The sequence below is a fragment of the Pseudopipra pipra genome, chromosome 7 (assembly GCF_036250125.1).
Source record: "Pseudopipra pipra isolate bDixPip1 chromosome 7, bDixPip1.hap1, whole genome shotgun sequence".
NCBI lineage: Eukaryota > Metazoa > Chordata > Aves > Passeriformes > Pipridae > Pseudopipra > Pseudopipra pipra.
The window spans coordinates 37,799,885-37,816,839 of NC_087555.1; the positions used below are offsets into that span (position 1 = coordinate 37,799,885).

Below are 16,955 nucleotides of genomic sequence, written 5' to 3' on the forward strand. Positions count from 1 at the left end.
TTTGGCCTTTTTTTTTTTTTGTTCTTTTTTTTATCTCCTAGCTTGAAAAATACTCCCCAGTTCTTCCCCACCCCCCAAGAATTCGACTGAACTCAGACACCAAGAGAAGCAGAAAAGGTGAAAAGCCACAGGCAGTGAGGGAAGAGGAGAAGGAGGGTCATAAAGGATTTGTTGTATGGTGCCCAGGTTGTTAATGCTGTTAATGATTGAACTGTTTATGGGGGATTACAAAGCCTTAGGAAATGACTCTGCTCAGGAATTCCACTGAATCCCAGAGACAGGGACAAAACGTTTCGCAGGATGCTGGACTGGGACTGGGATTTGCCAGTAGAAGTTGTGGAAGATCCCCAGAGCTGGTGAGGAGCCCAAACACAAGTGGCTCCAGGCTCCTGCTCCTCTTAACTCAGCCCAGCAGAGCTCCTGGGACACCAATAATTGTCTGGAACTATTAAGTTACACCAGCAGTGGCAGAGTTACAAGGAGTGTGGAAGTTTACAGAAATATGCAGCAATACTTGCTAGACCTGCAGATCGAGTTTGGGGGTTGGGCACTTTTGGGTTCTCTTTTCTATAGGGGGTTTTAATAAATGCAAACTTCCTAAAATCAACTCGATAGGTGCACGTTTGTTGTTTGTGCTTTGCTGTGAGTCCACCTGGGTTGTCCCAGGGATCAGGGAAGTGGTTTTACTGAGAGTTTTACCAATACCTTTGCAGTTAAAGGGCATCTTAACTTGTTACTTCTGAGATCCCACAGAAGGGTAATGTCATGGTTTATAAGCTGCAAGTCACTTCCCCTGTTTTACCGCGTCGTAATCGAGTTTACAGCAGCTCTGGTTGTGTTTTGGACTCGCTGAGGGATTTCTGGGTGGGGACCTCAGGGACGACTCACAGGGGTGCTGTGACTGAAGTCTGTTCACAAACCTTTCAGGCACAATCTGATCACAGGCTCTATATTTAGAAATCGAGGAGGAACCTTTCAAACTCCCTGTAGTGGAGATGGGAAGGGGAGGAAGAGCCACACTTGTCATTTCCCTCTGGAAGAGGCTTCTCCCTTGCTAGAAACGTTCCTGGTGTTGTTCAGCGGTTTGATCGGCCTGTAATCGTGTTTTAAGTACAAAAAATGCACATTTTTGATGTTTCTCCCAAAGTCAGAGACTTATTTTTACTCTTAATAGTTCTGCTGCTCTTAATAGTTCTTGGGCAGCTTATTGTGGTTGTTACAGATCCCGTGAAGTGGCACGTGTAGAGGTGGTGAAAAACGGTGAAAACGCTCATTTAAGCAGTGCCAGTTTTCAGCACTGGAAGATCCAGGGGATATTGAGCAGATAGAAAAGCTGGAGCATCTTGGCCATTGTGCTGTAAGATCTCAAATTCCACCCCTGTTTGTGCAGAAATCATTAATCCGAACCACGTGTCCGGCGGACGCGGTTTTGTTTCACCTCCTCATGACACAAAGTCTGGGGCAAAACCATTGGCATATTCCAGATGGGAATTTCGACTGTATCAAGTGAGCACCGTTGGCATTAATTAGCAGAATCCACCAGCTGCCAGTCAGGCTGGTTTTGGCTGTGGGTTTGTGCTCAGTGGGGCTGACCTGGGTACAGTAACTCAAGTGTTGGCCGCTCTCTGGTGCAGCAATTTGAGCTCACTCTTGCTGTGAAGGGGAGCAGCCACTTCCAGGGAAGCTCCCGATCCTTGGAAGTCGTTCCTGCAGCGAAGTGTGACAGTATTTGGTGTGCAGGCTCCCTGCTCTTGGAGTGTTACCCGCTGGCTCCTTCATAATGTAACGTGAAATACAATAAATACAGGGTGTGAGGAGACAGGGATGAATCCATCAGTTCAGGATAAATGTCATTTTTTTGTTGTTTTTCTCATCAGTTGTTCGAAAATTGATGTAAAATGTTGCTTTAAACCTCGGCAGGGATCAATGTGCCACTCTGCTGTGTAAGTTTAGGTTCACCTGTGAACAGGATTTTGGACAAATATCCTTGATTATCTTCCCTCAGAAACCCCAGAAATCTGCTTCTAAAAACTTGTGACTCTTTGCAGCTGTTGTGGACTGTGGGCAAAAGGGGCTGTGGCCGTGTCTGAGTTCTCTCTTGAGCAGTTCAGGGGATCATTTAGGAATATTTCATGGTGCAGTTGTGTTCTGCAATAGTCACAGTATCCATCCTCATGAATAATTTGTGCTCTTTCTGAAGTGCCCTCCTTCAGAGCCTGCTCTGTCAGCACCGAGTGCAGGGAAACCTCACGTGGCAAACGTGGCTTTAGGAGGATGAGCAGCTAATTAGGAGGCTCTGGACCTGGGAGAACGTGCTGGAGTCGTGCATGTCCTGGATAACACTCCTTGGGTCACCTGGAACACCTCCTGGACTCCAGTGCTGGAGCTGCTGAGTGTCTGGATTTGTCCCAGGGTGGGGGAGACGAGCGATAGTATCACGTTTTCTGCTTTATGTGGATATTTACAGACAGCAATTATTCATCTCTGCCTTTTTTCTCTTACATTGCAGGAAGTTTTTCTGGCATTTAAGTAGCTTGTCTCAATTTGGATTTATTCCTTCTAAAGCCAGAGTCAAAAGAAACCTGAGGGAGAAGTTTTCTTAAACCAGGCTGTACATACAAAATGATGGTTGGGTTTAAAAAGCAGTTTAAAAAATTCTTACAGTTTAAAAAATTCCTACACTTTCAAAAATTCCTGCCAAGGGTAGTGCTGTTCAGATCCAGCAAAATAGTCATGTAGGGGTTGTAACTGGTAGAAAGTTGCTGTTGCTTGTTTAAGAAACTAGAGAAGAGAATGAAAATCTGCCTTCAGATTAGAACCTGGATTCCAAGAAGCAGGATGGAGGTTCTCCAGCCTTCACTGGGGTTTGTTTGCCCAGGATGCAGATTTGTGTTGTTCCTTTTAAGAGGCTCTGAAAGGCTGTTGGTGTCTGAAGTTCAGGTGCCTGTGAAAGGTTTGGGATGTCCCTGTTAGAGGATGAAGTGGGTTCTTCTGAGTCGTGCTGGGGGTAAATTCAGAGGTAAAGCAGGATTAGCTTTCCTGTGGCAGTCAGGCCTGGCAGAGGTGTTGGAAAAGAGCTCCTTAGGAGTCCTGGCATTGCAGACATTGCTGTTCCAGCAAAGTGAGGAACAGGGATGTGTTACCCCACCAGGGATTGTCCCTCTCTGCTCTGCTCAGGTGAGACCCCCCTGCAGAGCTGCCTCCAGCTCTGGGGAACAACATCAGGAGGACGTGGAGCTGCTGGAGCAAGGCCAGAGGAGGCCATGGAGATGCTCCAAGGACTGGAGCCCCTCTGCTCTGGAGCCAGGCTGGGAGAGCTGGGGGGGTTCACCTGGAGAAGAGAAGGCTCCAGGGAGACCTGAGAACCCCTTGCAGGGCCTAAAGGGGCTCCAGGAGAGCTGGAGAGGGACTGGGGACAAGGGATGGAGGGACAGGACACAGGGAATGGCTTCCCACTGCCAGAGGGCAGAGTTAGGTGGGATACTGGGAAGGAATTCCTGGCTGGGAGGGTGGGGAGGCCCTGGCCCAGGTTGCCCAGAGAAGCTGTGGCTGCCCCTGGATCCCTGGAAGTGTCCAAGCCCAGGCTGGACAGGGCTTGGAGCAACCTGGGCTGGTGGAAGGTGTCCCTGCCCAGGGCAGGGGGTGGCACTGGATGAGCTTTAAGGTCCCTCTCAGTCCAAACTATTCCATGACTCTGTGCTGTGGGTGCTGCACAGAATCCTGTGGGATGGCTGTGACCTGTACAGGTGTCCCAGGCTGTGATCCAGCCACCTCCTCCCTCCCTTTCCCCAGGAAAGCCTGGATGCAAACGTGGCACAGAGTTGTTGAGGATGGTGCAGAACTTCACTTGTAACACCTCCAGTCACAAATCCAACAAATCCATGGAGTTGCCTGACAAGATACATTTGGATCCTACCAGAATTTTCAGTTCCCAGTCGTGTGTTCAGTGCTCTGTTACACACAAACAGGAATTTGTTATGGAACTCCAGCTGTTTGGGAAGGAAGCAGGCATTGTGGATGTATCTGGGAGATGAGTTTGTAAACCCAGGGAAGTTTTGTGCCAGAACCTTTCTGAAAATGAAGGTGTGGCAGCAGGTTTTTATTACCTGGTGTGTCTGGTCCTTAACCACAGCCATGCTATTAATTAAAAGGCTAAAAAGGAGTTCCTTGGTATCGTTCTGTGGGCCCTCAGTGAGCTGGAGACATGGATACAGACTTTTGTAAATACAGCTGAGGTGGAGACACCTGAGCAGGGTTCTCTTGGCTCTGTAATGACATCTCTGATGGACCCATGAGCCCATTTTGGGGTTTTCTGTGGCAGTAATAAGACGACAGAACAAGTCAACAGTTGTTGTCCCAAACAACTGACAGTGTCTTCAGCAGCAGGGAAGTTTGCATTGTAATTTTCCCTGTATAAACTCACCAGACTTCAGAGGGAGAAGAGTCCTTCATCCTGCCTTGGTTTCTTTCCCTCTCTTTGCTGCTTGGCTTTCCTGGCCCACACTTTAAGTTGGTACTAATCCTTTAAGGAAAGGGCTGAAGCATTTTGGCATTCCTTGGGGTTTGTCAGGACACGATCCCGATCCCTCCGTGGGAGAGGGCGGCTACGGGATCATTGCTGGGAACGGGAGAGAAGAGCAGGAAAGAGCTGCCAGTTACTTCCTGCTTGTCCATGAGGAGCAGGGACACGTCTCCAAAGGAAGTGGGAAGAGAAAGCTCTGCCACGAGCCTTTGGGAGAAGGATCTCTTCTCCCCTGAGAGCTCAGGTGGCTCTGGGAGAAACCTGCTGGAAATGTGTGTCTGCACAAACCCACCTCAGCTCCCATTCCGAGGGGACTCCATGTCTTTCCTGGGCATCCCCTGGGAGAGGAGACACCAGCAGGGACCCAGCTGAGGGCCTGGGAGGTGGGACTGCAGCAGATTTTGGGAGACTGGGAGTCACTGGGGTACAAAAAGCACGGGAGCTGCAGCGGGACAGGCTGGGACACGCTGGAGACGCTCGCTCCGCGCTGCCTCTTCACGGGGTGCGTGCCCAGAGAGGGAAACTGGGTCACCTCTGCCTGCCTGGCTGTCAGAATTCCAGCCTGGAACACCTCAGGGGGGGGTTTCCTCGCCCCTCCTCCTCCTCCCCACCCACCCCAAAGGAAGGAGGGGAATCCTGTGTTTGAGCAGAGGAAAAGGCTTTTTGCTGCTCTGGGACCGGGAGGAGTTTGGTGCTGTGATTGTGCCTGGGCTCAGCAAATCCAAGGAACAGCAACTTCCCTGTGTTTGGGACCCGGGAAAGGAGCGTGGATGGGTTTGTTCGTTAAATATTTAATTGCAGCACGTCAGTGATGCCATTACCTGAGCACAGGTGGATGTGGCTGAAAGCCTGAGCTGTCCTGCTTTATATGGGCAGGATCCTTGTATCCCTCATATCCCTGCCTGGACTTCTCCTCCCTGCAATTCCCAAGCCTGGGAATGCGTCTCTCGTGTCTAATCCACAGTAATTCCAAGCTATGGTCGTTCTGTCCTAAAAAGAAAAAACATTTCTAGTCCAAAATAACTCCAGTTTGCTGAAGTCCATTCAGATTCACAGTGGCAAATATCCAAACATCCTTCTTTTTGCCTACTTCCTTTCCCACCCTCCAGGCTTCTCCTGAAGGAAAATAAACTTTCAGTTCCAGTCAAAATGCATTTTATTACTGGGAATCTCAAAAGGAGGCGAATGGGAAGGGAAGACCTGCAGGTGAAAATCAGAATTTCACAGCTGGTTCTGTCCCGTGTGGGGACATTCAACCCCCTTATTTGTATTTTTGGTTTCAAATCTACAAATGGATGGTTTTATCCTGCTGAAGCTGCTTCCCAGGGGCAGTGTGAGAGCAGGGGGGGTTGATACCTGTGTAGGGGTTTTTGTGGGTGAAATCCCTGTAAGCTGTAAGGTATGATTTAATCAGGTAGGAATTTGGGAAATGTTGGCCATCATTTTTCAGCCCCACCACCATCCCGAACTTTGCTTTTGAGCTAATGCAGTCCAGGTGGGTTATTGCTATTTTGCACACTAATATTGCTATTTAGGGGTTTTTAATGATCCCTGCTAATACTGAGGCAGTGGGAATTATATAATAATGATTAAGGAATTTTTTTTTTTTCCCTTCAGTTGCTTTGTTTTCTTTTACGGATCAGGTGTTACAGAAATGGGATTTATTTTTGTGTTTCACTAGGGGAGGGAAAAAAAAAAAAACATCTCTTAAAAATGAGTTTCTGGTAGAAGAAAGAGAAAAAAAAGTGGTTTATACAAATGCAATAAATAAATAAATAACTCTGGGAGAGGGAAAAAAAAAAAAAAAGAAATGCATGTGAGTCCAATACTGCAGGAAACATGAGACAGCAGAAAACAGCCTTGGCAGAAATACTTGACAGAGCTTCCTCCTCCCCTGAAGTGAAATTCCGATTAAAAACGGGCACACTTGGCAACTTCAGGCCACTGATGAGCTGGGTTACAATTTATTTGCTTTGCAGATAATAATTTCAGATAAATATCACTGAAAGGCAGCTCCGAGCTGAGGAGGCAAGGCAATTAAATCCTGCTTTAAATTTGTTTACAGGCATCACGTGGGAGAAGTTTTCCTGGGTTTTCTGGGTGTGCTGGGAGAGGAATCTCTTTGGGGAATGTTGGGAAGGGGGAATATTATATATTATATAATAGTCTAAATAAATGAGTTATGTGGTGATGCCAGGGCTGGAAAGGGAAAAGAATGGGAGGAGGGGGAGCAGAGATGAGCAGAATTCCAACACCTCCTTATTCCCTCTTTTTAAGCACAACCCCATCCATGCAAGGGCACATATTGGCTGGAGAAGCTCGATTTTGAACTCTTTTGGTTTCAAAGATAACCTTTAAAACGTGGGCCAGTGTTTCCAGGAATACAGGCAGAGTATTCAAATGGAAAAGCAACAGCTGGAAAAAAACCTGTAATGTTGTTTTTTGGGGTTTTTTTATCTTCAAGGAACGTGAAAATTAAGACAGACATCTCCATTTTTATCCTGTTTGGAAAAAATCTGTGAGCAGGAATAAGAGCTTCACTTCTGAGTATCCTCAGCTTGTTATCCTTTGTGATTATTTTATTACACCTTCAGAGCAGCTCATTTGGGTTTTGTCTTTTGTGATATTTCGGGGGGGTTGTTGTGTTTTTTAATGATTTCAAAGCTGTATCTATTTCTGTGACTTAAGTTGGGGAAAAATATGTCATTTTCCAAGTGGCAGCTGAGAGAGATTAAATAACTTGCTCAAGTCAGAGTTGGGATTAGAAATGCAGAGTCCCTGAAAACCAGATTATGTTATTTCTGGCCTGAATTAGAGACCAACAAAAGAGATTTTAGAAGGTGCTGTGGTGCATCCTCCTGGATTTATCGTGCCTGGATAATAAATAGGAACTCGTGGATTAATGTAGTGGGAATTTTGAGATGGATTTAGGAGGCAGAAGGGTTATATCCCTGTTGGTTTGGGGTTTGTCACGTGTTCCATTCATGGCTAAAGTGAATTCAGCACTTGAAATTTGTGGGAGCTGAAAGGACAGACATGGATTGGGGCTGATAAAGGGGAAGGGGAATTTTTGGTGCTGTTCTTTAGGTAGAACCTGGACTTTAAATTAAGGTATCTGGCAGTAATTAAGCACCATAATTATGGACATCACTGGATTCATGAGAGGAATTAACAGCAAAAAAATCATAATGCAAACTTCTGCTGCTCTTTGGCATTTCTATACCACAAGTAGAGCAAGGAAAGACAGTTCAGGAGAGTTTCTTAATTAGTGGTATCTAAATATAAGGAAAATACTTCTTCCTTATATATATAAAACATATATTCTCTATGTTATATATAACATATTTTTCATGGTTGTCACTGTGTAAATAATCTCAGATTAAAAATACTCTTAAAAAATACTCTCAAAACAAGGTTATTTAGCATCTCTGGGAATTAATGCTTTAATGGATCCTGTTGTTTTGGTGCTCAGGCTGCTGAATTACTGATGGTTTTCTTTGTAACATCTTTTAGATGCTGGTCTTTGCTGAGTAAAAGTAAGTTTGTACAGAAGTAGAACTCGGCTAAAAAGGTGAAAATGTGAAATCAGCAGTCTCAAAATACAGGTTGGTCCAGAAAATCCCCCCCCAAATCCCATTACTTTTGGAATGGGTAGAGAATTTGGTGATTTTTATAGTGGACTTTTGTCAGGAGGGTGAAGGGGGAGCAGATGAGGAGGTTTGGTGTGCACAGGTCTGTGCCTGCCTTTGGGAGCAGTGCCAGTTGTTACCTTACAGAGATAATAAAACACATCTGTTCTTTAAAAAGGAAAAAAAAAACCCACATTTTTCTGCCCTTTCTTCAAGTCTTCACTGTCAACTCATCCCTTACAAATACTTTTTATTTTGTGTTTCCTCTTCTGTCCAGGTAACTATTCTGCATTCTTATCCTGACCTAAGAACCTTAATTTTAAGAATTAAAAGTTTGCCATCACAGTGTCTGCTCCTCACCTGGAGGGCAGTGAATCCCTGACACATCTCCAGGACTTTTTAGGAATAGTGGAGCCTTCATTCATCCTTTGGAGAAGGACAGAAGTTCTTTCTCTTTGGTTCTTTCTTGGCTGGAGACAGTTTTGGGGGGAGTTTGGGGTGTTTTCTGGTGTCCCAGTGGGCAAGAGGAGCAGGGTTTGGTGATGTGGGAGGCTTTTTGAAAATTCCTTCTGGACTTTTTCTTCCGTATTAGAATCACAGAATCGGGAGAATTTTGGAAAAACCCTCCAAGATCATCGAGTCCAGCACTGCCCAGGCCACCTCTGACCCCTGTCCCCACGTGCCACATCCACAGGGCTTTGAAATCCCTCCAGAAATGGGGACTCCACCACTGTGCCAGGGCTGGACAACCCTTTCCAGGAAGGAATTGTCCCCAATATCCAATTAAGCCTCCCCTGGCACAGCCTGAGGCCGTTCCCTCTCCTCCTGTCCCTTGTTCCCTGGGAGCAGAGCCCGACCCCACCTGGCTCCATCCTCCTGTCAGGGAATTGCAGAGAGCCAGAAGGTCCCACACAGCTTTTAAATCCCTCCAGGGATGTGACTCCACGCAGGAAACCTGCTCAGTGAAGATATTTTTCCCTAATTCCCAGTCTGAAGCTCCCTGGTGTTGCCACAACCAGTGACTCTTGGAGTGGATCCTGCTGAAGGATGGGATGTTTTTTGGCCCTTTCCCTCAGTGCATCATTAACAGGGAATGGGGGTCTGGGACCATGTTCCCATATTTCTGTGGCCAGCTGAAAAAGGGAGGTGTGCTGGGAGCAGTCTGGGCAAACCAAAGCAGTGTGGGAAAGGGTTGGGTGGTTGTTAGGGCCATGTTGGGATGCCAGGGGAGCATATGGGGAAAGGTCCAGGGCTCAGCCCTGTTCCCAGCGCTGGCACTTCCTTCCCTGTGCTCCTGGATCGATCCCACTCTCCTGCATCTGTGCCTGGAAAAGTGACTGATGGCAGCCCTGCATCACTCTGGATTTAATGGGAAATTTATTCCTGCTGGGAGAGGGCTCGGCCTTGCAGCCCCTGCAAACAAGGAGTCCTGACAGGCTTTGGGGGGGATCATTCCAGGGAAGCCTGAGCCCTGTCAGTGATGTCTGCTTTGCTTTTAGGTGGCCTTTCCATGATATCTTTCCTTTTCCCAATTTATAATGAGTGAAGGGTGGAAAACCTGGCTGCTCTCGGAGCCGAAATGTGGCAGAAGGGGTGGTAGCTTGTCCCGGGTGAAGCGGCGGAACGATTTCCTGTCATAATTCCGTGTCTGCCGCGGGAGTTCATCATTGCAGGCCTCGGAAATGCCACGGGAGAAATCTCAGGTTTGATTTTCTAATTAGAGAAGTGACAATGTGATTTGTTTGGGGTTTGTCAGGGTGGGTTGTTTTAGGATAAAGGAGGACGAGGCTCAGGGAAAGGGGCCGTGCTTTGCTTGGAGGTGAACGGTTGGGATTTGGCCTCCAGCTCTGGAGGGCTTTACAGATACTGGATTGCCTGAATCATGGAATCATTGCAGAATCATTGGATGGTTTGGGTTGGAAGGGGTATTGAGGATTATCCTGTTCCACCCCCTGCCATGGGCAGGGACACCTTCCAGTAGCCCAGGTTGCTCCAAGCCCCGTCCAGCCTGGCCTTGGACACTTCCAGGGATCCAGGAGCAGCCACAGCTTCTCTGGGCAACCTGGGCCAGGGCCTCCCCACCCTCCCAGCCAGGAATTCCTTCCCAATATCCCATCTCTCCCTGCCCTCTGGCAGTGGGAAGCCATTCCCTGTGTCCTGTCCCTCCATCCCTTGTCCCCAGTCCCTCTCCAGCTCTCCTGGAGCCCCTTTAGGCCCTGGAAGGAGCTCTCAGGTCTCCCTGGAGCCTTTTTTTCTCCAGGGGAACCCCCCCAGTTCTCCCAGCCTGGCTCCAGAGCAGAGGGGCTCCAGCCCCTGGAGCATCTCCATGGCCTCCTCTGGCCTCGCTCCAGCAGCTCCACGTCCTCCTGCTGTTGGTTATCCCAGGAAGAGCTGGGAGAAGGAAGCAGCAGTGTCCCTACATTCAGGCCGTTCCTCCCATCCCGGGAAAGCTCCGTGCCCCCCATTCCCTGTTTCCCGTGGCAGGTGGCCCTGGCTGTGGTGATCCCAGCGTGTGCCGGGCTCTCCCTGCCTTCTGGCCCCGGGGCGGGAGCAGATGGAGCAGCAAAGGCCGGGGCTGCTCCATTCAGGGAACAGCTGGTTCCTGGGGATGCCCGGGGTGCAGCCGGGCCGCAGGGAGGGCAGGGCAGGGATCAGAGGCAGGACTGAGCTTCCCTCAAATCCCTGCAGAGGGGCAGCAGCCACAACAGGGCTGGGCCCCAACAGGGACTGACCCCCCTGACAGCGCTGGGGGCCAACAGAGAGGGAAATGTCACTGAAACTGGGATTTATTAAATGTACTGATATGGCATACAGAAATCTGTAACATTTGTGTTTAATTTTGGTGAATTTTATTGAATTCTTACATTCTTAATATAATATAAATATAATATGTGATGTACATAACATATCTGTAGTATATAAAATATATTATTGTAGTATATAATATATGCAATATATATGATATATATATAGTATATAGTATATATACTATATATTATATATTATAATATAGATTATTTTATATTATATTATTGTAGTATATAATATATGTAATGTACATAATATATATATTGCATATAGTATATATAGTATATATATAGTATATATTATATATTATAATATAGATTATTTTATATTATTGTAGCATATAATATATTTTATATATATTATATATTGTAGCATGTAATATATATTATATATATTGCATATAGTATATATAGTATATATTACATATTATAATATAGATTATTTTATATTATAGTCTATACTATATATTATATGCCATATATATAATATATAATATGTATAAGTATATATTTTTAAAATGTTTCAATTATATTAAGAGTTTTAAGAATTAAATAAAGTTAAATAAAAGTGACTGACCCGCCCAGACATCTGTGTTTGAGAATATAGAGGTAAATGTCCATTTAAACTTAGTTTAATTTATTAAATATACTTCTATTTAAATATATATTTCTATTAATACTTCTAGATATTCTTTATATATATATACTTGTTTTATATATATATAAACACATATATATAATATATTTCTAATATCTATAATATATATAATATATTTTAATATTTAAATATATACTTATATATATTTAAAGTATATATACACTATATGTAATATAAAATATAGATATTATATAGTGTATATATAACATATATATAAGTATATATTATATATAAATTTCAATATATTCATACTAAGAATTTAAGAATTAAATAAGATTAAATAAAAGTGACTAACCTGCCCAGACATCTGTGTTTGAGAATATAGGGGTAAATGTCCATTTAAACTTACTTTAATTTATTAAATATACTTCTATTTTTTATATATATATATATTTAAAAGTATATATTTTTATATTGAAATATATATGTATATATTTAAAGTGTATATATAGGTAATATATATGCTATATATAAAATAGAGATGCTATATAATGTATATCTAATATATATATCTAGATATATATAAGAATATAAATCTATATAATATAAATCTATTTAAATATATTTATATTAAGAATTTAAGAATTAAATAAGATTAAATAAAAATGATTGACCTGCCCAGACATCTATGCTTGAGAGTATAGAAGTAAATGTCCATTTAAACTTACTTTAATTTATTAAATGTACTTACATATATATAATATACATATCATATATTTTTATATCTTTAAATATATAAATATACCTTATACATTACTATATATTTATATATTTAAATTTATTTTTCTATATTTATATTATATATTTATATAAAAAATATAATATGTTATAAATATATAAAATTATAATGTTATAATTATAAATAAATATATTATATATATTATATATATAAATATATTTTAAAAATATATCTTTATATTATATTAAGAATTAAAGAACATTTAAGAATATATTTAAGAACTTTAACCCTATATTTAAGTTTTTCCACTGCCCAACTTTTCTTGAATGACTTTAACTTTGCCTAAGACGTCTCTGTTATCACTGTATATTTTAATTTTAAGGAATACTTTAAAAAGTATTCCTTTAAATTAAAAAAAGTAAATTTAAAATTTTTAAAAAAATTAAAATTTAAAAAAAAGCAATGGAAGGAAAGTATGAATATACAGGATTATATGGCTTTTCCAACCTCCAGGATTTATATGATTATATAGTAAACTCCAGAATTCCCTGTATTGGGACATTCCTGGGGTTGGGCTGTGGATATCCTGATAAAATCAGTGTATTCTGATGTTTGCAAGTGTGAGAGGTTGTGTTTCAATGAGTGCATTTAAGTGAAGTATTTACTGCTTTGACTATAGATTGGCCTCCTCTCTCCTTTTATATTTCCCTCCACAAATAAATGTGTGAGATTCCTGGTGGGAGATCCTTCAGGAATTCTCCTGCAAATAAGGGAGAGCTGCTAATTATTCCCATTGCTGATTTTTTTTTTGTGGGAATCCTGAGATTTTTCCAACCAGCTCTGGACTCTTTAAGTGGTTGGGAAGTCCTCAGATTGGCCCTTCTTGCCCGAAACTGTGGTGCTGAATAGTGGGAAAGGCCGATGAGTGGAATGCTCCGCTCTCCGGGCTGGGATATATCCGTTCTGCCCTCGGGAACGGCCTCGGATGTGCCGTTGGGGAGCTTCCAGCAGCCTGGTTGGGGCTAGAATTTATTGAAATGCTACAAAAACCTTGTTCTGCTCCTCCTGCCAGTCTGCAGGGACTGATGTCCCCGTGGGATCTCGGGATCCGTGGCTCCGGCTGGAATTGCAGCCACCGGGATCCGCTGGCGCCGCCGGAAGGTTTCCAGGTGGGAGGTGCAAATCCAGGCCCGTCCAGCAAAATTTTCCCATCCCATGTGCCGTTCCTGGGGCAGCAGCACGTCAGCAAAAGGCTTTGCTGCACAGTTCTGGGGTTCTCTGAGGTAATTTTCATGGAATGCTCCTTCAGGGATGCGACTCCCTTTGAACAGCGCTGGGAACGCGGCGGAAGTTGTGCTTTGTCACCTCTTCAAGTTGTTCTTAAAAGACTCTCCCGGCCCTTCATGTGGGATTTTTTTTTTCCATGGGGGTTTGTCCCTGAAATGTTCCCGGTTCCTCCGAAGAACAATTCCATTTTTAAGGTTTCAGCAGCTTTTGAGCAGCTGATGAGCGACCGCTCCGTTCCCTGGATTTTGGGAACGTTTGCCTTTTTCCTGGTGTTCCTCTCCTGTCACACCTATTCCCACATCCCTTTAGGAAACTCCTTCAGTCATCTTGGTGCTGCAGCTTCTTCTCCTTGAAAAGCCCATTTTTAAGGCTCTAATACCGATAAATAATACCAATAAATAGATATTGTCTTGATTTCCGTTCATCTGCTTCCTTAGTTACTTCCTATTTATTTCTTATTTAAGTTCAAGCCCAGTCTTACAGTGTTTATGTATTTTAAACAACTCTGAGTTACATCATCCCCCCAAATCCTAAAGAATGCACTTCTCAGTCCACCCAATCACCCTCAAAGTTGTAACAAACAATTTCTCTGTCACCTCTCTATTTTGTGAATAGTAAAGACTGACCTTCCCTCAGCCTTTGCTATTCACATGGATTTTAAATGCTCAGGAAAATGGGAGTTTCTCCTCCCAAATGCAGCAGCACTTTGTGACTTCTTAACCAAATTGTCAGACATTCCCAAAAGGGGGGGATCCTGGAAGTATTAATCAAGTCAGTACCTTTAGTGAGAGCCCAGGGTTTGATCCGGGTTTGATCCGGGCTTGCCCACGATCCCATGGAAGGAGATAAATAATGGATGTGCTCCCTGGAAGAGCAGAGGAGGGAGCACAGCTCAGCTTTCCCACCTGTGGCACAGCTGGCTCAGCGCAGGGAAGATGAAAAGCAGGAGATCAAATCGTCTTGGGCAGGAGAACTGGAAGTGCAGAGGGGCAGGAGGGTCCCAAATGTGAGGAATTATTGCTGGGCTAAAATGTGGGAGTCCTATTTTTGGTTTATTGATGTAAAATAAGGAAATGATGAGGAGAACTGGCATTAGTAGAGAGGATACACAATGGTCAATATGGATGGGATTTAATTTTGGGCATGAGAGGGTGAAGACATTTCAGGAGCCCAAGAAACTGTGGACAGAGAGGAGAGATCCACTTGGGGCTGCAGTGGCAGGAGAAAAAAGCTTGAAGAAGGGGGAGAAAAGCCACAAAAATTAATGAATAAGGCTTCTGGTTTTTAATCTGAGCAAAAATGTGTCTCATGAGAGTCTGAGCCCAGGTTTGGGGGGATTGTCCTGAGCTCTCAGGGGTCTGTCCCTCCCTCCAGGTCAGGGCTGTGGCCTCTCCATCCCTCTCCATATCCCATCCATGCCAATGGATAGAAGGCTCAGGGACTTACCCAAGTGGATGTATAAACTTCATTGATCAGCAGGAACCTCAGAACCCATCAGGCACCTGGACATGAAACCTGACCTTGCACCACGTGTTCTAATAGCTCCTGATGGAGCTGTATTCCAGAACTCCTGCTGCCTTTCCAAGGGAATTCATCTGCCTGCCCTCCACAGCACCAGGGATGCTCTAATCCCTCAGGAACAGCTTCTTCTTCATATTCCTTGGATCACACATGTTTTCAGAGTTCAGACCTGCGTGTCAGGAATCCCAGAATGATTTGGGAAAGGATCTTAAAGCTCATCCAGTGCCACCCCCTGCCGTGGGCAGAGACACCTTCCACCAGCCCAGGTTGCTCCAACCTGGCCTTGGACACTTCCAGGGATCCAGGGGCAGCCACAGCTTCTCTGGGCAACCTGGGCCAGGGCCTCCCCACCCTCCCAGCCAGGATTCCTTCCCAATATCCCACCTGAGACCTCCTATTTGTTATTTTGGTTGATGAAACTCTTAAGGTGGACGAGACCAAGTCTGGGAACTGCAGATTCTTTTGGTCACAACCAAAAGACAGGATGGGCTAGGGCAGGATTGGGTAGGACAGGACAAGTCACCGTCCTCGAGATGGTCAGGAAGTTCCTGATGGAAAGGGTTGGGGAAGAAGCTGAAGGGAGGGATTCAGGGAGCCTGGAATGGGATCAGTGCGTGCTGGTGGAGCAGGAGGAGGCAGGTGAGAGCACCCAGGGATTCACATCTTGCAGCTATTTTAGGCTCTGTTCTTCTCCGGGGGGAATTCCCATTCAGCTCAGGATTCATTCTTGTAAAAGAGCTCAGGGAAGCTTTGTGATACAGTTTTATATTAGAAACCAGGGAAACTGTAGAAAATACTACAAGAGTGATCCATCTCATCAAGGCTTTTAAAAATAAATGAGTGTATTGCAGAAAGGGGAACGTCAAGGTAGAATGAAGTGAGCACAGGAGCAGCTTTACCTTCTAAGCACATAAACCCAAAGATTATGATGATTAAATTATAACATTAATTACAGCAAGTGCTAGAAAAGAAATCCATAGAATCTGTGCCTTTTCCTCCCAGAAAACAGTGACTCAACAACAAACTGTAACCTCAGCTGCCTAAAAGGACCCGACTCACTTGGAAACATATTTCCTCCTGTTTCAAAGGGAAAAGCAAATCTTGCTGAGGTATTAACATTTTGTTGGCAGCATCTCTTGCTCCTGCAGAATTCAGAATATCTCGGGCCTTGACAAGCAAGAAATGAAAAGTTATGGGACGAGAAAATCCAGATTTCAATCTTCCCCCCGCTGAGCTGGCAGATTGTTTGCAGTGAAACATCTCCGTGGAGCTGCTGGTTGGGTTTTATTCAAAAAAGGAGATTTATTCAACTTTTCCCCCTCATGTACAGTCCTTTTGCGTGTCTCTGTTTCATTCCTGCAGTAAATGGGGCTTATTTTCTCTCTGAAAGATGAACAGGAGATGGAGGTGTGGGTTACATTCACTCCCTGTAAATTATCTGTCCTCAACCTGAAACATTGGATTTCTTGGGTTTGAGTGGCCAGGATTGTCTGTAAACACAGAGACACACTCAGATAAGTTGATTCCCTATAAAACCATGTCATTCAATATTTACTTTGCACAGCAAAAACATGAAGAATTATGTAAGAACAGTAGGAGTTTTGGGTTGGGGTTTTTGTCCCGCCGATATTATTAGTGGATAATTTCATATTTGATTAATTAGTGTGTATTTTCCTGGTTGATTATGTTCTGGGTATTTTTGCATGTGTTTGCTGTACACAGGTTACCAAAATCAGAGGATTCTCAGGAAATCCCTGCTCTCTCCAAATTTTAGAACTAAAGGGCTCGTGATATACACCACAAATATCAGATTTTAGGAGCTCTGAAAGGGATGGAACTGGCTGGATGACTT

The 16,955-nt window shown here is 44.1% G+C and overlaps 1 protein-coding gene across 3 annotated transcripts in view; it reads left to right on the top strand.

The window, feature by feature from the left end:
* MBD5 (methyl-CpG binding domain protein 5) overlaps positions 1 to 16,955 on the top strand; it is a 106,837-nt gene that overhangs the window by 14,604 nt on the left and 75,278 nt on the right. The gene's annotated exons all lie outside the window — the stretch shown is intronic.